The sequence below is a fragment of the Marmota monax genome, unplaced genomic scaffold (assembly GCF_021218885.2).
Source record: "Marmota monax isolate L192 unplaced genomic scaffold, Marmota_monax_Labrador192_F-V1.1 WCK01_AAM20220418_F8-fsc00271, whole genome shotgun sequence".
NCBI lineage: Eukaryota > Metazoa > Chordata > Mammalia > Rodentia > Sciuridae > Marmota > Marmota monax.
The window spans coordinates 1,260,023-1,281,536 of record NW_026694659.1 but is presented as its reverse complement, the minus strand read 5'-3'; the positions used below and the strand labels follow the sequence as shown (position 1 = coordinate 1,281,536).

At 45.4% G+C, this 21,514-nt stretch overlaps 1 long non-coding RNA gene across 6 annotated transcripts in view; it reads right to left on the bottom strand.

The window, feature by feature from the left end:
* Nucleotides 1-21,514, bottom strand: part of LOC124078498 (uncharacterized) — a 103,978-nt gene that overhangs the window by 41,058 nt on the left and 41,406 nt on the right. For 5 of the 6 annotated variants that reach the window (XR_006846928.2, XR_006846931.2, XR_009224785.1 and 2 more), the window contains exons 2-4: nt 20,418-20,618; nt 17,253-18,105; nt 15,197-15,321 (exon numbers count right to left, since the gene is read on the bottom strand). This is a non-coding gene — a long non-coding RNA (uncharacterized LOC124078498). Of the gene's footprint in view, nt 1-15,196; nt 15,322-17,252; nt 18,106-20,060; nt 20,256-20,417; nt 20,619-21,514 lie in introns of all 6 variants that reach the window. The other variant, XR_009224783.1, reaches the window with a different exon arrangement.

Here is a 21,514-nt window from a genome sequence, read left to right as displayed (position 1 = left end):
TCTCCGACCAACCATCGAGTTTTACTAGAACTCCATAAAACGCTCCCAGTTGGAGTGGCCGGCCTGTGGGTCAGTAGTAGGCAGCTAGTTGCTGGCCACTTCCCTCACAGGAGCCCACAGGGTTTGGCCATGTTAATCTCATTAACCTTCCCTATCAGTTTCAACAGGACAGAAATGAAGACTTGAGAACGTGCAGTTCCTGGCGGGGAGAAGTCAAGCTTTGGCTTCCCGCCAGGACATTTGATCTGGCTCCCCGGCCTCCTCCAGGACTTTTCTCTCTTTTTTTTTTGGAGAAAACACAAACAAGGGAACCGGCCATAGGAAACTCAGCCCTGTGTGATTCCACACATCCCTCCTGCCGCCCCAGGAGCGTCCCCGGTCCCCGCAGTGGGCAGCCAGCAGCCAAGCGCTGAGCTGCTAATGCCCAGCTATTCTCCGGGGGCGATGAAGCATCCCCAGATCCTGGGCAGAGTCCCTCCAAGAAGCCTTCGGTTTGGAGATGGAAAGGCGGGAGGGGCAAGGGAGGAGAAAAGAAGGTTTTTTTTTTTTTCCTCCTGAGCAGGTCTGTAAGGCGAGACTAGGGCTGCTAACCACTTCCTGATGTGCAGAGGCTGAAAGGTGGACCTCTTTTCTTAGATTTCCTAGATATGCAAAACCCCAAGCCAACAAAAGCCAATCTCAAAACATAGGACACTTTGTTCACTTCAGACCCTGATGTCACTTACCTGGCACAAAAAAAAAAAAAAAAATATATATATATATATATATATGTATATACATATATATTTATATATAAATAAAAAAAAAAACAATTTCCTATTTCTGAAGACAGTGTTAAATTTTTAGAAAGAAAACCCCAAAACTGATTGCATTGAACTGCAAATCTAGAAGCTGAATCCTTTCCTTCTTTGTCAATAGTCATGTTGAAAATTGACAGGACATGGCCCTTACAGAGGTATGATCTTCACAGAAGTCAATATTGGGGGGCAGGGGGCGTGGCTCAGTGAAAGAGCACATGTGCCAGGTCCTGGGTTCAGTCCCCAGAAACTAAAAGTTGACATCACTTACTTAAGAAAAATGGGTGGCTTTAGTGATCTGGGAAGGTTTCATTTACAATTAAAATTTTTAACTTAATTATATTTAATTAAATATGTTATTGTTGAATACATATTCAGATTATATTTAAATGTTCCATTCAAATGAGCCTTTTTCCACTTTCCCCTTTACCGCCTCTAAATCAGGAGTACAAATTCCAAAGGCCAGGCCCCTGGGAGGCTTTCTAATCCCCATGGCAACTCTTTGTGAGCCCCAGCAAGGGCGGTGCTGGGCTGCTCTGGGGAAACCTTTTCAGCAACCTCACCGACCACCAGAAGTACACGTGTTGACAGGTTGACAGCAGCACTGAGCTAACCAGTCCCCAGCCCGTTTGGAACGGGGACAGCAGAGTTCTTCAGAAACCCTTTTTCTGATGTAACTCTTAACAAGACCGACTTCCACTCTTTTTCTTAATTAAACTATATTCAAATATTAATTATGCGCTTAGAGAAATTCTTCTGTGATTTGTCTTAGATGGCCTTTTCCCGTCTCCATGACCTGTGGACATAGTAGTGTGGACACTTATTTGGTTTCAACCCTTTCTCCACAAATCAGTAAAAGTTATCTTAAAACAATCAAGTGAATTATCCCTCCCTGTACACTGTTCCTACCACAAAGCTGTTCAATAGCTTCCAGACTGTCAAAGAACAAGACCTGAGTACCTCCAACCTCCTGAGGTGCCTCTTTCTCCTCTTCATTCCTGTCTTAATTCCTTGTGCCAAAGAATTCCTTCTTGCCTCAGGCCCTTTGCACATGCTCCTCTGGGTTTAGGATAGCATGTCCTACTCCTTTCAAGTCTGGTTTCTTCTTTTTAATTAGGGTTGCTCATGGATGCTTCTCCTGACCACCAAAGTGGCCTTCTCCCACCATTCATCTCTATCTTACCCCTAAGTTTTTGTTCTTCACAACACGTATTCTAGTCAAGCAGCCTTTAATTTTACCTCTATTTGTTTTCGTCTTTCTCTCCTAAGTTCCAGGAGAGTAAGAACATGGCTTTTGTTTACTATCACCAGCTGTTAGCATGTCGCCTGGTTCAGAGTCTGTGCTCAGAAGGAATGAAGGAAGGACAGCAAAAGACTGCATGGAAGTCAGTGCTCTACTGCCCAACCTGGAAGTGTTCTGCACTATTCAAGGTCAAACTCGGGCTCTTACATTAACCAGATCTCAAAATTCGGTGGCTCCTAGGATGGGATTGAATTCCCTTTTACAGAGTATCGCAGAGCTGACACCTTGCCTGGAGAGGTGCCCTTTCCTTGGGGTCGCTCCTCTGTCCTGCAGGGGCTCTGATCCTCCATTTGGTGAAATGTGGTCATCAGCACATCCAGTGTGATGACCACAGGGAGGAAGAAAGAGTGAGCCCAGGAAGAGCAGTTTCCATTGAAGAGGCTGCAGAAGCGGCACATTTCACCTGTGGTCATGTTTCTCAGGTCATAAGTTAATCTCACGACCTTCAAGAGAGGTTGGGAAGACTACATGCCCAGGAAAAAGGAAAGATGGACCAGGGGTGCGAACAGGGAATGAGCCATCTGCCATGTGGTCCTGGGGTAATAGAGTGGCATGCAGATTCCATCCTCATTTGCATGAGGAAGACCTCCTACCCAGGCTCCCCTACTCCACTGCATGGTTTGTGATGCAGAGGGGGCAAGGCAACTTAAGGGTGTCAGAACCACCAATGCAGTCACCTGGACTGTTGGGTCCCCAGTATTCTCCATCCTTCCCTTCCTCTCTTGCCTCCGAGGCTGAGAACAGAGTCACGTGCATAAACGTTTCAGCATCTAAATTCTCCCATTCAGTGCTTCAATCACTGAGTAAGAAGAACATGCCAAAAGTAATCAATCGACCAGACTGTCTGCCATTCTCATTTGCAGTGAAGGAAATAGACAGACTTCTTTCTTGTCCCCAAGACAATCCCAGCTTAGAGGCTTCTGTGATCAGAAGCAAGTAACTTAACATCTGCAAGACTCAATTTGCTCACCTCTGAAATGGGAGCTAACATTCCTCCATCGTATAATTGTGATTAGAAGTTCTTAATTATTGTCAAGTTCTTAATTATTTTAAGAATCAATACATGGCAACCAGTACTGTTTTTCTTGTCAGTTTCCAGCCTGGTGAGCCCCCTCTCTTCCTCAACATAATCAAAGTCCTCCAGGTTATATGAAATTCTCCCTTACCTAAGAGTCCAATCTCGCTCCCATAACCTGTCCCATAACTGCATACATTTTTATACAATGTCTCATATAATCCCTTGATTGTTCCTTTAGTAATTTATCTCATTGATTTGACTGCAAGCTCCCCAAAAGTCGAAGGCATCATGTTGGTGGATTCTGGTAGCTTCTATCATCTAAGACTCTCAAGTCATACCCACTCAACCAACATGCTGTTAAGTTACTATGATAGAGGTCTCAGTAGATTCAAGTAGGGTCTACATGACCCTAGAAAAACAAATTAATTCAGAAGATCATTCCCAAACATTGGTGGATTTAAGATTTTGTTTTTAAAAGGTCAATCACTCTGCTTGAGTGAACTGAATGGCTAACTTACTAACCCTCCGTAGAAGAGCTGAAAATGTGGCCTAGAATTATATGATGCGCTGGGACTTCTGGTAACTCACGATATTGCCTTCTGGGTGGTGTTTATTCTATGCCACAAACACCTGAATGACTGAAACTGAAACCAAGCCAGGTCCTCTGTTTGTGGTTCCAGCACTTTGTGGACTGGCGTGTGTGTCTGACAAAAATCTGGGGAATGCTCGGCCTTTCATTCCTCCGAGAATTATGCCATTTTCCAAGAAAAGCTAAATAGCTCATTCATGTTCTGCCTCACTTTCTTCCAGGCTGGTTTCCTGAGGATATTTTTTAGCTAGACGGGTGTGTTTCCTTCTTCTTCTTTTTTTTTCCTTTCTTCTTCTTCTTTTTTTTTTAAATGGGCTGCTGTGAATTGAAAGTTTTAAACCTAAACTTACATGGAATGATTCTCGAGTGCATTATGAAATGAAGAATTGTGTCCTTATTTCATCTCTGGCGGATAAAACACCCCATACACATGAATGGTGTCCGCTCCAGTAGCTTTGCCGACAAATTCCCCCAGAGTACAACTCAAATCCACATGAAGCTCTCAGCCCTGTTTCTGAGGGCAGCGGACTAATAAGTACCATCAGGTAACCATGCTGTTATTTTTCCTTTCTTTCTTTCTGCCTCACTGTTATCATCAAGAGAAGTGAGGAATTTCATATTTCAAGGGCTCTTTACACAGGAAGCCCTGGTGTGGCCTTAACACAGACTGAATTCTCTCGGGGGGAAGTCAGGGGGTAACCTAAAAAACTTGAGGAGAGGAACAAAGCCCCTAGACCGGATGGCCTCCATCTGGGCTTCCAGAAGGAAATTGGTAAGACTGTGTGCGTGTGTGTGTGTGTGTGTGTGTGTACACACACACACATACACACACTGGGACACACTCCAGACCACCCCAATCCTTGCAGCCTATTTTCAAATTAGGAGATATCAAGAACTGCATATCTCTGAGTACAGATTTATTCCCCAAAACTAGCAATAAGCTTTAATACAGAAAAAGAAATATTTGGTTTGTCTTACAAAGACAGCTCAGGTCAGTGGGAACTGGGCAGGTGAAAAGTCCAAGAATCTACAAAAGGTCCTTAGAAAACAAAAGAGACAGCCTGGCCATATATAAACATGGTCTTCCCAAAGCTAAAAACAAGTCTCCCCTTCCTCAAAAGGATGGAACCAGCCAAGGGTGGGTCAGAGAAGAGAACACTGAACTGCATCATGTGTCCTCACAGGGGAATAAAAGCATACGGTGGGCCAGGAGCGCACGTGTATGTAGCAAGGGCCGGACGGCTGGGCTACAGGAGCAAATCAAGGTCCTGGAACATCAGCCTGCACTCTGTTGGGAGCTTGCTGAACGTGGCTATGAACAAGTAGGTTAATGTCTCCCCCTCAACCACAGGAGGAGCTGAGAATTAGCCAAGCGTTGCCGAGCACCATCCCTGCCTTCCGGGAGCACATAATGCTCTATCATGTTCTGTAATGTATAATGATGATGAATCGGGTGGCAGTGAGTGAGACACAAGCAATGCAGCCCAACGCCAGGTGACATCTGACCAAAAGGGTACTGGCAACAATGGACCATATTACTGATAAACTCAGAGATGGCAATAAGGAGGTTTTCCATAGCACGCATCACCCTCTAACCCAGGGTAGTGGTCAGGGTCACAGTGGGAAACAGGTGGCCCGTTCAAATGGGTAACTGGGGAGAGGCAAGAAAAGGGTCAGTTATCAGAGGGCAGTCCAAGTTCAGAAGGTGAGTACTGTGGTGAGCACTTCTCACCCCAAGTTGAGCAGCACTGGGGAGAAATCAATCCACTTGGCTGGGGATGGTGGTCTCCCTGTGAGGGAAGGCTGGTTCCCACTATTGAGGAGGGTGGATTCCCAGCTCTGGGGGGGGCTGGCTTTCCCCACTAGGGAAGGTAGGTTTCGACATTGAGGAGGACCGAGTCCCTCCACGGAAGAAGACTGATCTCCTCCCAACAGAAAACAGTCTTGTCAACCTGAGGCCATCAGAAAGGGACTAGGGTGTCAGTACCCTGAGCTCACTGTCCTGCTCTTCAGCCTGCCTCCTTACCTGGCAGAACCTGAGCGAAAGGAAGCCATTGTCACCATCTTTAATGGCCCATGGCCCCAGAGTTCTTCATAAAGCAGGGTAGAAAAGGGTAGAGAGGGGATCTGGAGGGGCCAGTGGACACTTCTCAGCCCACATACGGTGAATTACTTGTAAAACTTGTAAATACTCATTTCTGGTTGTCTATCTTCCCCTACAAACTTTTTTTGGTTTTTGTTTTTTATTTATTTATTTATTTATTTTGGTACTGGAAATTGAACCCAGGGGCACTTAACCACTGAGTCACATCCCCAGCCTCCTTTATTTCTTATTTATTTTTATTTTGAGACAGGGTCTCACTAAGTTGCTTCAGGACCTCACTAAGTTGCTGAACTGCTGGGATTACAGGAGTGTGCTACTGCGCCCGGCCCTATTACTTCTTGAAGGACAGAATTTAGTCTTAAAACCCTGGACCCTGAGTATCCCAAATGCCCTCACACGACAGGTTTGCAAAGAATATGTGCTGAAAAACGAAATATTAGGAAAAAGAAAATAACTGCTGGCCCGGTATTTAACAGTAACAAGTAATAAAAGATACTCAGCATTTTTTTTTTATAAATTAAAAATATTCCTTCACTGGGTGTTTCCCTACCATAAACTGGTTCTTAATTGGGCTATTCTGCCCAGAGCAATATAGCCAAGATATATAAGAAGGAAAATAGAGTGCAGTGCAAAGTTTGCTGAAAAGATTCTATTTATGCTTTCGTTGGATGAAGAACAGTGTGGGAACTAAAGTATTTTAAACCGCCTTTAAAAAAGTACAAGAAATACATCTTTCCTCTAACTTTTTAGGCCTGTGGTCCATGGATGAAGGGGCAGTTGCCAGGATCATTCAAGAAACTGTGTTCGGCAGTGGAAAGATGTCAGGTTGTGGGATTTTCTGCCACAGGGAGGTTCAGGAGACCAGCGTTGTCTGGATTTGATGACAGGTAATGACATTAACTAATTACAAAACTAATCGCATTTGGAGGGGTGGAAGCTGAGATCATGATAAGCATAATCAAATCCCTGACTTCGGGGCCTCGGGAACCAGGGGATAAGGTTCTCTTCTTGCAAAGCTTGACCAGATGCCTTTTGGATCCTTTGTCTGAACATTTTGGAAGCTGCAGATGCCAACGAGGGTTGGAACCAGCCGTGTATGGTCCCTCCCAGTGACAGATGGGCATTCAGCAAGGTGACTGTACTAGGGGATCTCTACGTGTCCCGATCCGCTGAAGAGGAACCCTGCCAACGACCTCGTCAGAGGCAACATGGAGGTAAGACTCTGGCCCCATCAACCCCCTTTCTCTTCCCTAAAAGCCTGAAGATGGCTCCCCCGCTTCTCTGCTGGTTGGGTTGTCTTAGACAATCCCCTCAGAATCTTCTCTGTATAGTCAACATACACATGTCTTTCTCATTGGCCTCAGCGCATGTTGCAAGATTCCAGGGAAATAGAGTTCTCTTCGCTTTTAATAAGTGGCCATAAATGTAAACTGTATTGTTAAAATGAAGCCAAATGAAAGGCCCAATTATCTACAGCAGGAATACCTCATTCTCCAAAGAGGTTACATCCTTAGAATAGGTCGCTGGCCATTATCTAGGGCTCCTCGAGTCCCCTCCACCCTTTCTCTCTTCCCTCCTGTGCTCTCTGGCCCCTGGGAGGAAGGGGCCAGTCCCATCCCCTTCAGAGTCCTGCCGGGCCTTGGAGGGGACAATAGAGCATCGAGCTGTGCCATAGAAATGCCCTGGTCATTCTTCCCATCTACTGACATTCCTTCAACCCCAGTGTCAAACTTGAAAGGAAATGAAATCCTAAATGTAAACACTGTCTTTCAGTCACTAGGAAAATGATCCACCTCTACTTTCTCTCCCTGACCAATTCACTCACCCTCCGTGAAAGCCGCCCTTTGAGTCAGACCTCACTTTTCAGAAACCAAGCAATCGCTTAAGAAAGAGAAAAACACGAAGAGATCCAGGTTTCAATTAACTTTGCCATTGATTTCTGTGTAATTCTGGGGGAAGCATTATTCTTTTGGTAAAGTGGGGGCAAAGAACTCAAAGATTAATGAAGGTGGTAATGACAGCAGCAGGCAAAGGAGGGGACATTAGCCATCCTGCTCCCTGGGCCCTGCTGGAAAGCAGAAATGGGAAGGAAGTGGCTTTAGAAGTCCCTGCCAAAGCACCCACGACAGTATGTAGCACAGGCAAAGAAAATGTATCCTTGTACCTCTTCATTTGGATGTAATTTCTGTGTCTTGTGTTTATTTAGTAACTGGACTGGATTGGTTTGTTGTTGTTGTTGTTTGTTTGTTTGTTTGTTTTCATGGTCAGTGAAATATTCATCCCCTCTTGTTTTTTTTTAAAGTTTCAGCTGTCACAAGTATCGAATACATATTGATCATACAAGGGTCACACAAGTGCACGTGCCTCCGTGCTCACACACACACATGCCATCAACACAATGCAAGAAGTCACTGATAGAGATGTATTTGGGGTATGGGGGTAGTGGGGATTGAACCCAGGTGTGCTTAACCACTGAGCCACATCCCCAGCCCTTTTTTGTTTTTTATTTGAGACGGGGTCTCCCTGAGTTGCTTAGAGCCTCGCTAAGATGCTGAGGCTGACTTTGAACTCACAATCCTCCTGCTTTGGCCTCCCAAACTGCTGGAATTACAGGGGTACGCGGCCGTGACTGGCTAGATGTAACTTTTAATGTGTTATTTGTGTCACTGAAGGTCTATCAGAAGAAAAAGTTACTGTGGCAATAGATTTAAAACAACAGACAGTTTAATCAGATAAGTACACAGCGCGCAACTCTGTTGCCCAGCCGCGTACCAAAGAGTCTCCACCCCGAGTCCTTTGTGGGGTGGGATTGGCTGCTGGGACCAGCCACATCAGCACTCCGCAAACCACTAGAACTAAGCAAAGGAAACAAGGACCTTCAGCATTTTGCCTTGAAAGTTTGCTTCCAACTTTACTGGACTTCCTGATGGGGAGTTCACCCATTTTTGGAAGTCTCAGTGGGGATGGATGGATGGAAGGTTCCCTTTGGGGGGGGGGGGTCAGCAATGAAGAATGAACTTTCAAGGAAATGTTAGGGGAGAGAATCGGAGCCTGCATCCTCCTTTCAAACTGGATGCAAAAAGTGAGGCTATTGGATTTCAAGGTCATCTGGATACAACTATGAAAGAGGGCTTGTTGTGGCTGCCCCTGTGCAAAATCTGACATGCTTCTAGCTACATCGTCATCATGGTGATGCTGAGCGCCACCCACTGTCACCTAGAGAGCAAGGGTATTGGTGAGGGAGCCTGCCTTGGGTGATGCTGGCAGACCAGCTAGGGCCCACTTCCCTAACCCATCAGCTGCCCCATGCCCAGCATGTTCTGTTCTGGGGAGGACCCCTCACACCACCCTGTGAGGTAGGTTCTGTTATGCCCTCCATCTCACAGATGATGTGGACAGACATGCCGTGACCATGTGGTTACTAGGTGCTAAAGAAGCACTCTGGCTGACTCTGAAAGGACCACATTACCACTCTCTGGCTGCTCCAATGAATGGAATGGAAAATCAGAAATTGTGGGCTCAAAAGAAGGCATGAAATGATCTGGCTTAGTTACATCTCCAAAACCAAGACCAATTTACCCAGTTTTCCCCCTCCACCTCAGCTGTAACACTTCCATAACTGATAGAGAAAGGCAAGAATTTTTTTCTCTGCCTCCCCTTTCTTCCCACATCTCTGCCCTAAATCCACCTGCAGTATGGAAGCATCTCAGGATGGACAGGCACTTCACTGGTTGTTGGAGAGAATAAAGGGCCGGCACCAGAAGTCAGCCCAGGACCCCAGACCTGTGGACTCCAGCAGCCCTGCCCTTCCCTGGTCTCTGATGGTCTCTACGCTGCCCTGGGACCCCATGAAAGAGTGAAAGACAGCAACCCCCAACCCCCCAGAGTGAACCCGCCACAGGAAGCTTTCAGAGAGTACTTACAGAATTCAACTCATCTTGGTCTGTGACGGGTATACATCTCTGTGCCCAACTGGAGCATTCGAAAAACACACTTTTTAAAATTCACTTGCAACTTTGAAATCTCATTCTTCAAGGGTAGCAGAAACTTCATCCCAAGGTTTTCCCTTCCCCAAGTCCTGGCTAAGTTGTAGGGGTGTGTGTGTGTGTGTGTGTGTGTGTGTGAGAGAGAGAGAGAGAGAGAGAGAGAGAGAGAGAGAGAGAGAGAGTATTAAAGCTTGAACCCAAGTTGTTCAGACCAGCCTGGAGCTTGTGATCCTCCTGCCTCAGCCTCCTGAGTAGCTGGATTACAGTGTGCACCATGGCATCTGGCTAAATTCTGGGGATTCCTCAGTTTAAGACTCAATAAGGGAGAAATGTCATTGCTAAGTGGCATGTGTCTATTCGGACAACCTCTGAGATGTCACTCCATGCCTCCACCTGAGCCACAGACACCGGGTCACCCAAACAACTTTGCACAGGCTCTCGTTCTGCCCTGCTGACCTTTGCCCAGGGTCTGGAGAGCAAGGACAGGTCTCCTTCTCTCTAGATGCCTGCCCATCATGACCCCTCACCTCCCCACAGACTTGACATGCTCTCAAGTCTCCCCATAAAAAATGTCTGCCCAGTGCTCTAAGATGCAGTCAAGGAACCAGGCTGTCTCTGCTTGCAACCTGGCTACAGCTTAGCAACGGCAGCTGTGCCCTGAGGATCACATGCTTGTAAGCAGGAAGGAGCCAGAACTGACGGAAGCAGCTACAGGAGACCCAGGCTTCCATCTTGCCGGCCAGCACTGGAGGCATCCAAGTACCCCAGGATGCAGAGAGTCCCGAAGGTGAGTTTGTAACTTTGTACTTTCCACAGCAGGCGAATGACTGACAGCAGACGAGAGAGGACATTGAGGGGTCATCCTAAAGAATCTGCCTCCATCAGAAAACTGTTTTCGCTGTCACTTTCCTCCCCAGAAGCCACAAGAAGGCCCTGACTTAGCTGCTTGAACGAATTAAAGGTAAAAAAGAAAACTGGGATATTGAAAGTTGGAAAGTGTTTAATAAAATATTATCCCACCTCATGGACTCCAGAACCCCTCAGTCTGGGCAGACAGCCCAGAGGAAGTCCTCATGCCGGGTGTCCACCACAAGGCTCAGACTCCAAGGCCTCTAATTCAACTCCCTCATGGGCTGCATGACCTACCCCATGGGCCTCTGTTTTTCCATCCCTAGCCTGGTTTGGCCTAAGAGAAATGCCTGGTGAATAGATGTTAAGCCAACAAAACTCCCACAGTCGTGCACAGCAGAGGCTGGGACAGAATGCACAGGACCTTACTTCCTAAACACACTGGACTCCAGGAGGCCCAGTCGCAGAGACAGACTGTCAGCTCAGTCTTTCTGGACCAACACTGTGATACTCAGCTCCTTCAGGGGGCCCAGAAGGGTCAACTCTGGCTCAGTCCACCTGCAGAGACCCAAGGGTTGCTCTCCTCTCCCTGGCTCCATGTTGAATTTGGATACCACTTGATACACCTGAGTCTGAACATGGGGTCTGGAATCCCGTGACCTAGGAAAAATTGCTTGGAAATGATCCTCAAGTTCCTCTTCTGTAAAATGAGAACCCGACTTGCAGGGTTGCTATGAAGAACAAGGAAGATGTTATGGTTTGGGTCTGGATTGTTCCCTAAAGGCTCATGCGTTGAAGGCTCGGCCCCCCAATGCAGCAATGTTCAGAGGTGGGGCTTTGGGAAAGTGATTGGGCTCTGACCTCATCAATAGATTAATCCATTGATGAGTGCACAGTTGGATGGGCTGTTAGATGATGCAGCCCAGCTGAAGAAAGTAGGGGCACTAGGGGCAGGCCTTTGAAGCATATATTTTGTCCTTGAACCCCTTCTCTCCCTCTTTCTCCCTCTCTCTCTCTCTCTCACTCTTTCTTCTGCCATGAGGTGGACAGCTTTGCTCCACCATCCCCTCTTCCATGCTGTTCTGCCTCACCACAAGCCCAAAGCAATGGATCCAGCCAACCATAGACTGAAACCTCTGAAACCGTGAGCCAAAATAAATCTTTCCTCCTCTAAGTTGTTTTTCTTGGGTATTTTGTCACAGTAACAGAAAACTGACTGGCACAGAGGATATCGGATGGACAGTGCCTACCTACATGAGCCCTTTTCAGTATGGCAATGGTTCCTCTTCTTACAGAAGATTGTGGATACTTGATTCAACCAGGAATAGAATCCAAATCAGTGCTTCCAACTGGAGGTGTGATGAAAGAGATTTCTACCCCTGGAGATTTCCTCTTGTAGGTGCTCCATAATTATTTGGGGGGTGGAAGGAGGTAGCAGGGGAAGAAGTCTAGTGAGAATGCTCCTGACCTTGCAGGGCTGGTTGGTGCCAGCCTGTAGGAATCACCAAGTGACCTCCACCTAGAATAAAACTAAGGGAATATTTATATGCATTGATGTGGGGTAGCATTTTGATTTTAACCTACAGTGATACTATTTGTAAGTAGATTCTCTTTGTCAGGCTCTCCAGGTGGCTGTAAGACCATCCAGCCAGGCGTGGGTGTACACACCTATAACCTCAGTGACTTCGGAGGCTGACACAGGAGGATCACAGGTACAGCAACTTAGTGAGCAACTTATTTATCTCAAAATCAAAAAATTAAAAGGGCTGGGGATGTGGTTCAGAGATAAAGCACCCCTGGGTTCAATCCTTAATACAAAACCAAACAAGACCTTGTGCTTCCATAAAGCCCCTCTGTTCCCAAGTTTAAGAAGAGAGCACTTTAACCAACAATTAGAGTAGTACAACTAAAAATGATGTGTTTGCCAAAAAATTAAATTAAATTAAACCAATCTCTGGTTACATTAGTGAAACCTGAGTCTTGCAGGTTGAGCAGATCACACCTGAAATTCTGGTGTATTCTTTAAGCTGCCCCATAAAGTAGGAGGGAGACAAAAATGGAAGTTTGTTCAGAGGAGTGGGGGTTGGTGGGGTCATCACTAACCATGAAAAGTTCTCCTCCAAGTTAAAGGAATGGAGGGTTTTGCCTGGTAGGAAAAAAAATATTAAAAACTCTTTGGATATATGGAGTGCACCTGTATGTGTGACACTGAGCCTCATTTGAAGTGCATCAAGAAGTAAAACTACTGCCCATCACAGGAGGCTACGAGAAGGTGGGGTTACACTCAAGTCAAGAAAGAGACTTTAGTTCCTACATCTGAAGACTGATGTGCAGCCCCGAGGGGCAGCAAACTCCAACAGCTAGAAGCTTCCAAGTCTGGGGAGCAAGCACCTGGTAAGGACACCAGCTCACATCTGCAGGTGGAAATGTGGTAAAGACTAAAGAGACCATGGGCTGGAATTCAAGCCCCCACCCTTACACAGCCTCCTCGTGGATGCCAATGTGGCCACACTGCACTGGGCCACTGGCCACTTATTTCGATCCAGCAGACCACAGGAGACTTCCCAGGACATGAGCCCATAGACCCTCTCCTTGGGCCCCTTGACTGCCCTGGCTCCTCCCACTCTAGGATTTTGTTACCCCTGAAGCATGAGATACCCCAGCAAAGCTTGAAGCCCCGTCATACTCAATCTGGAGATAAGAGGAAAAAATGAAGGAATATTCATGTCACACAAGAAAAACTGTTTGCCAACGGTTTGGGTCAGAACTGGCAGATTCTTTTCCTTTCTTCCCTCTCCCTCCACCCAATCAGTCTATCCTGAGTCTTCATAGTTCATGCTCAGGGAAGATGATCTCTGTATCTGTTTCCTATAGTTGCTGTAACAAATCACCACAAACCTGTGGCTTGAAAACAACAGAAGTGAATTATCTTACAGTGCTGAAGGCCCCAAAGTCTGAAATCGGTGTCACTAGGCTGCTATCGGGGTATCTGCGGGGACTTGCTGCCTCAAGGGGCTCCAGGGAGAATTCCTCCTTTGCCTCCTCTGCTGCTGGTGGCTACCACAGTCCTGGGCTTACGACCACAACACCCCGACCTCTGTCTCCTTGATCACACGGGTCCCTCCTCTTCTGTATGTCAAATATGCCTTTGTCTCTTTCTCATAAGGACACTGATAGTGGGATTTAGCAGCCACCTGAAAAATCCAGGGTAATCCCCTGATCTCAAACTCCTTAATCACATCTGCAGTCGACACCACATAAGGTACCATTTACAGGTCCCAGAGATCAAATGCAGACATTTCCCGGAAAGCCAACGTTTAGTCTAATGAGACCCTGTCTCAAAATAAAAAGTAAAAAGGGCTGGGGATGTGGTTCAGTGGTTAAAGGCCCTGGGGTTCAACCTTTGATACCAAAAGAAAAAAAAATACATATATGTGGTGGGGAGGATATTTATATAAAGGTTGATTCTAAGGCTGGTGCTATTGGGACCTGGTGGAACCCTTAGGAGACGGAGCCTAGATGCAGGTCTTTAGGTCATGAACAGGCATGCACTTGAAGGAAATAACAAGATCCAGTCCCTTCTTCCTTTTCCTTTGTTTCCCAGCCATGAGGTCAACCTATTCCTGCCAGATGTGTTACCCCATCACCGGCCCAAAAATAACAGGGTGAAGCGATCGTGAACTGACATCTCCAACACCGTGAACCAAATAAACCTTTTTCTCATTTTAAGTTAAGTATCCCAGGCATTTGTTACAGTAACAGAAATCTAACTAGAAATTATGCTTCCTTCCCAAGGATGGCCACACCAGCCACACACCCTGTATCTGCCCCTCTCCTTTCAGCCACACGTTCCTTCTCCCACACTCCTTCTGCTCTGAGATTGAACTCTCCACTAAATAGGAAGCCTGTGAGGCTTTCTTTAACCTCTGTTTTCTGGGGAACCCAGAAAGTACCATGGGTAACCCATTAAAAACAGGGCACACCCTAAGAATGACAGTAGCAGCTGCAATACAGCAACAGTTCCTACAGCTTTCAAGAAGCTTCAACTTTTTTTTCCCAGAATATTGCTTAATCATGAAAAGAGAAATTTACGTGCTGAGGAAATGATCATCTATCGCAGTGGGATTTTATACGGCATTAAAAGATTTATTTCCCCCTCTGTGAAACAGTACTAACATAGAGATGATTTTATAGTAGAACATCTACTAAATGAATAGAATCAGAAAAAGAAATGTATCCTGTAGCTAATGAGAAAAAAAAAGTTTCCTGTTTTAAGAAAGCTAAATAAATTAATGCCTGCAAGTTCCTCACAGATGAAAAGTGTTATCTGCAGCAACCCCAAGTCCTGACATGAAAATGCTTTTTAATGTGCTGAAACAAATTACGTTTTTTAAAAGAGCAATGTCCTGGATCCTAGGGATAACTCGGAGTAATGCGACTTCATGGGAAATCACAGAATGGGTTAATACCACCTTCGAGTTCAGTCTGCAAGGCTATGGCTGCCTGTGTCAGGGTAGGCGGGGGGAATAGGGCAGGACTCTCTACTGTACCTCTCAGAGGTTTTGATGGTGACTCTTGTACAATGGAAGATTCTGGAAGGTTGGCTTTCTCATACGCAACTCCACTGGCACTTTTGTTTCAGACAATCATATGACTCTTAGGTTCTGGGATAAATCTGAAAAGAACAAGTATCCAAACACATTGAATATGAAGAAGATGTTGGCAAACTTCTCTTGTTCAAAGGGTGAATATCAAAAACGGAGACATTTAAGAATTTACATTTCTTTGACAAGGCAAGTTCCGTTCTTTGGTGGTAGATGCTTACTCTAAGCACATGTGATCATCATCATCATCTCAAAAATTACATGTTATTGAGCGAATATAATCTGAATAAAGACTGTATTTAATAGCATAGTTAAATAAGGCCACTTCTAGCACAGCCATGTTTAATTGATATTATTTATCTGGACAATTCATATTGAATCATTTTTCACATGAACTCCCTTCAACTTTATGTAAAAATCATAACTATTAAATTCCCTACACGTAGATTGTCTCCATCATTTACTTGCTGGTACAATCTGCTATCCACATTTCAGTATCACTCTTGCCTCTCATGACAGGTACATACACATGAACTTGGGCACTCATGCACAAAAAAATAAAACAAGGTGTCTAGCAACATTTTGTAATATGACAGTATGTTAGTCAATTTTCAATTACTATGACAAAACACCTGAGATAATCAACTTAAAAATAGGAAAGGTTCATTTTGGTTTAGTTTTGGACGTGTCGGTCTATGAGTGGTCAATTTCATTGCTTTTAGTTTTGTGGCGAGGCAACCCAGCATGCTAAGGGTGCACGGCAGAACAAAACTGTTCACTTCATGACTGTGATAAAAGAAAGAGAGAAGAAGAGGCCGGGGTCCCGATATCCCCCTCAAATGCTCATCCCCAGTGACTTGAAGACCCCCAACTTGGTGGTATCTCTTAAAGCTTTTACGAATAATGTCACACTGGACACCAAGCCTTCAGCACATGAGCCTGTAGAGGACATTCAAGATCCAAACTACTGCAAGCAGGATGGGTCTCCCCCTTCCATCTCACCTCTTCTCTCTTACTCCACACCACAAGAAAGGCCATCCCCTTGGGCAACACAGAGAAAACCAGGAGGAGGATTTCAGCCACAACAAACAAAATGATTTGAAAAATCTTCCAACCTTTTTTGGGGGAGGGTACTGGGAATTAAACCCAGAGGTGCTTAATCCCTGAGCCACATCCTCAGCCCTTTTTTATTTTTTATTTGAGACAGGGTCTCCCTGAGTTGCTTAGAGCCTCACTAAATTGCTGAGGCTGGCTTTGAACTCACAACCCTCCTGCCTCAGCCTCCTGAATTCCTGGGATCACAGGCATGCACCACCCCACCCAGCTCCATCTCTTCTTTACCCATTCATCACCATCTCTGCAAAGTCCTGCTTTTTCCAGCTCTTAAATAATGTTGAATGATAACAAAGAAATTAACTAAAGGATTGGACCTTTTTTTATTTCTTTTTTTTTTAATCCTCAGTGCCAGGATGAAACCCATGTCCTCACACATGATGGGCAGGTACTCTACCTCTGATCTAAATGTCTAAGCCAGGACTGGACATTTTAAAGCCATAGAAAGTACACCTGCCAGGCGCCGTGGCACATGCCTATCATCCCAGCGGCTCAGGAGGCTGAGGCAGGAGGATCACAAGTTCAAAGCCAGCCTCAGCAAAAGTGAGGTGCTAAGCAACTCAGTGAGATCCTGTCTCTAAATAAAAAATAAAATGGGGCTGAGGATGTGGCTCAGTGGTCGAGTGCCCCTGAGGTCAATCCCTGGTACCCCCCCCCCTCCAAAAAGTACACAATATAAAATACGTTATGATGTGCTGGAAATAGCAGTGTCTGAAGGCTAGAAACTTAACATTCAGAGCGCCTACTGGTTTACTCCTTGGTCTTGGGCATCCTACCTAAGTCTCACTTCCTTATATGCCAAATAAAGATAATAACACTCATGCTGTTATTTTTCCAGATAATATCTAGACCACAGATAGCTTATGATCTTAAAAACACATGGACTCACGTTCTCTCACTTGCTCCTCCCAAACACCAACTGGTACCAAAAGGGGTCCATCTGTGTCGTGGAAGCAGAAGTCCGCAACGTCGACAACCGTACAGTATTGACGTAGTTAGTAAAGGTGGACCCCAGGCCACTGTTCCTGCCACGTCCACACCTTCTCCAGGTAGCAGCCAGAGGGAGAGCTGACCCTGATCCTCGACTTACACTGAGGTAATCTTAATAGATACACAGTGAACGGGGTGAAGGGCATCAGGCATCCAAACGTTTTCTATAAGGGGCCAGATCATAAATGGTTTAGCCTTGGCAGGCTGCATGGTCTGTCACAACTCCTTGATGCGGTGACAAGCAGCCACAGAAAATACATCAACTGGTGTGCTTGCGCTCCAAAGAAGGCTTCATTAAAAACAGGCAACAGTCGGAGGTGTCCCCAGAGCCTTGTTTGCCAACCCTGAGACCCCATCGCCTTTGAGAAAAGTCTTGTCAAAATGCCATTTGAGCCTGGTGGGGAGACCCATGCCTATCATCCCAGCAGTTCAGGAGGCTGAGGCAGGAGGATCGCAAGTTCCAGGCCAGCCTGAGCAACTTAGAGAGGACTTGAGCAACTTCACGAGACCCTGTCTCAAAATAAAAAAATAAAAAGGAGTAGGGATGTGGCTCAGGAGTTAAGCACACCTGGGTTCAATTCCTGCTACCCAAAAATAAAAAAATAAAGAGTCCTTTGCACACTTGGCATTTGCAGTCTCGACGACACTTGACGGGTGCACGCATCTAGGCACTTTCTCTTCCTTCGCTGTCCTTTGATGAGCACCCACTGGCAGAGGGGACATGGGGGATTTGTCCTTCGACTGCAGTTATTCTGAAAGACAAAGCAGGGGCAGAGATTAAACCCAGAGCCGAGGTCTTTGTGCCACACTCAGCACATCAAGTGCCGCTCTTCAAACTGTACGGAGCTGGCTGTATACCTTCCTAAAGAAAATAGAACTATTCTTTCCCTGAGCAAGCCTTTTAGGAAGGGTATGGGGGGCCAGGTTGACGAAAGACCCTTATGAAACACTGGCTGAAAGGAAATAATGCTCCTTGGCACGGCAGAACCTTTTTCATGTGAAGCTCCATGATCACTTTTCGTCTTGTTTCTCAAGCACCCCGTGGCACCCATCCACGTATTAGGCTAATAACGGCATGAATCTAGTTAAAAGGAACCAAGCAATTATTTTAATTAGAAGAGAACAAAAATAACACTCCTGGCTTCTGTTTGAAGGGGCAAGTAGGAAGTGGCCAAGGTTCAAAAAGATCCCACAAAATATTTTTGTGAAAGGAAAAATAATTAAGGCCAAATTTAGAATGTACTTGCGATAAATGGGCCAAATAAAATGAATGGCCCCAGTGTGCAGCCAGCAGGACCCATTCATAGGGAAGCCCCGGAAAGTCCATTTTTTTGTATGATGCCGTTTTTTTTCAGGGTGTAGGCAGTTTTACAAAGTGAAAGTGAAGGTCTAGTGGAGATTTTAGTGATCCTTGTGAATCCCTCACACAATCGCTTCGAGAGTTTCTGTGTAAACTCTTTTATTCATAAGAGAAAGGGAAGGAATCTTTATCAATTTGCCTGGTAAGTAGGATTTTTTTTTTTTCCATTGGAATTCTTAAATGGCTCCAATGCGTTTCTCTGGAGAAATCCACCTTCCCAGAAGGTTGCTAATCCACCCTAAAAAAAAAAAAGGATTCCCACCAGGATTTTAATCAGCTGGACCGAACTCAGAAAAACAGGAAGATATTGTATCTACACATTTTTCCAAAACCTTTGACTTCCTGTCTCCTTTCTGGTCATAGCATTTTGGCCATTTTCTTCCATCTCAGGCTTCCAAAAAGGGATAAAGTAGAACTCAAAAAAAATAAATAAATAAATAACAGCTCGTCACTGTTGCTCCTGCTGCTGGGATCTACAAGTGTTTACTGAGCAACTGTTACCTACAAGCACACAAAAAGTTACTGGTGTACATAGATGACTAGACTCTGCCCACAAAGAGCTCACTATCTTTTTGGTTTTTTTTTTTTTTTTTTTTTTTTGGTACCCGGGATTGAACTCAGGGGCACCTTAACCACTGAGCCATATCTCCAGCCCATTTTTTAAATTTTTTATTTTGAGACAGGGTCTCGCTAAATTGCTTAGGGCCTCACTAAGTTGCTGAGGCTGGCTTTGGATTTGCAGTCCTCCTGCCCCCAGCCTCCTGAGTCTCTGGGATTACAGGCGTGCACCATTGTGCCTAGCTAATGTCACTATCTATCTGATGACACAGAAGGCACAGAACGGAGACCCAAGCATCCCAACTGGGCGGGGATGATTGTATCCAGCCTGAGCTGGTTATGAAAGAATAGATTGCCCAGGAGAAAGATGGGGATAGTCTACTCCAGAGAGAAAGATCAGCACTGTGTGAGCGAGGCACCCAGAGCGAGCCAGCAGATGCACCTGAAGCCACAGGCAGAATGAGGTGAGAGAGCAAGCCCGGGAGGCAAATCAGAGCCAGGTCCTGCGGTCTGAAGGTTGGTGTCCTCTCCAAATTCATTCATTGAAGGCTAGTATCCATTGTGATAGTATGAAGAAGTAGGAACTCCAGGAATTGGTTGAATCACAAGCCTCCACCTCCTAAATAAGATCAGCATCTTCATCAAAGAGGCTCAAGAGAGCTCCTTGGCTCTTTCACCATGTGTGGCTGCACCAGCAAGCTACCTGCCCCAAACACCAAACCTGCTGGCCCCTCCATCTTGGACTTCCTGGCCTCCAGAACCACAAAAGTTAAAAACAAACTAAAATACCGGGTCACAGAAGAACTTATGCCATGTCCATGAGCCCAATTCATCTTGTACAGCAAACACCACCACTCAGTGCTCAGCAGGAGGCTAACGCAGTCACCTCCTCAGCAGGATGTCGAACAGCTGGGAGGAGGACGAAGTGGAGCTTAGGTGATCCGCTAATGCCCCAGATGGACAACGGGTGACAGCAGATTAGCCCTGAATGAGACACGGGATGGGTAAGACACACGGTACCAAAGGGCATCCAGAGTTTTTTTTTCTGTGGAACCGTGGTTGTAGGGATCAAAAGTTGGAGATAAAATTAGCTTTGAGGATTCTTGATGGGGATCAGGTGTTTTATCTGAATGTTTGCCCTCTCACCTTATAGCTTCGCTTTTAAATCCAGATGGGCCTTGATCGTGGGTTCCAGAACAGAAAAGCAGTACCAAATTTCAGCCCTGGACACAGGAGCATGCTGCTGTATGACCTACGGGAACCCCAGCTGACCGTCCAACTCTACTTTCCCATGCAAAATTCGCACCAAATTGGGTTTCTTTTGCAAGTCTAAGAACAAGCAGAAGCCTGAGAAGAAAGAAAACCGTGTCAAACATTTAGAACAAACTACATACATGTTTAGTCACTGCATTAGATTAGACTCACTTATATTTTAATTTCTAAAATACTTTATTAAAAAGACACTCCTAATCTCATTTTATGAGTCAGGTAAACCTGGTAACACAACTGACAAGAACATTACAGTGAATTAATTAATAAACTTGGCTCTAAAAATTGGGTTTTTTTTTTCAAAAAAACATGAACAAAACACCTGCAGGAATATATAAGATAAACTACACATCGCAATCAGATTGGGTTTAGTCCAAAATACAAACGTATCTTAACATTCAAGCGCCCATTGAATAATTCACTAGACTAACAGAAGAAAGGGGAAAGTCAAATGATGGTTACATAAGTAAAGCAGGTATTTAGTTTATGGTAAAAGTATAGTGCAGAACATTTGGGGAAAGGAAATAATTGTGTAAGGCACAATAAGTGGATATAAATGGTGGGGAAAAAAATCAGACTTGATCCCAACCTCACACCACCCACAAAAATTAGTGCCATGGGCTGTGGGTATAGCTCAGTGGCACCGTGCATGCTTAACCCATGTGAGGTCCTGAGTTCAATCCCAGCCCAGGAAAGAAGGAAGGATGGAAGGAGGGAGGGAGGGAGGGAGGAAGGGAGGGCAGGGGAAAAAATAAAATCCATCAATGCCATGTGGACTATAGATCTGAATATAAAAAGTGAAAAAATAAAGTTATTGGAAGATAATACAAGAGGACACTTTCATGACATTAGGGTAAGGGTAAGCAAAGCTCTCTTACAGAGGATATACAAGGTACTAATCCTAGAGGAGAATATCGATTAAATAGGCTGGTGTGGATCTGGAATGTACCAGAGGTTCCCATGCTGACGGTTTG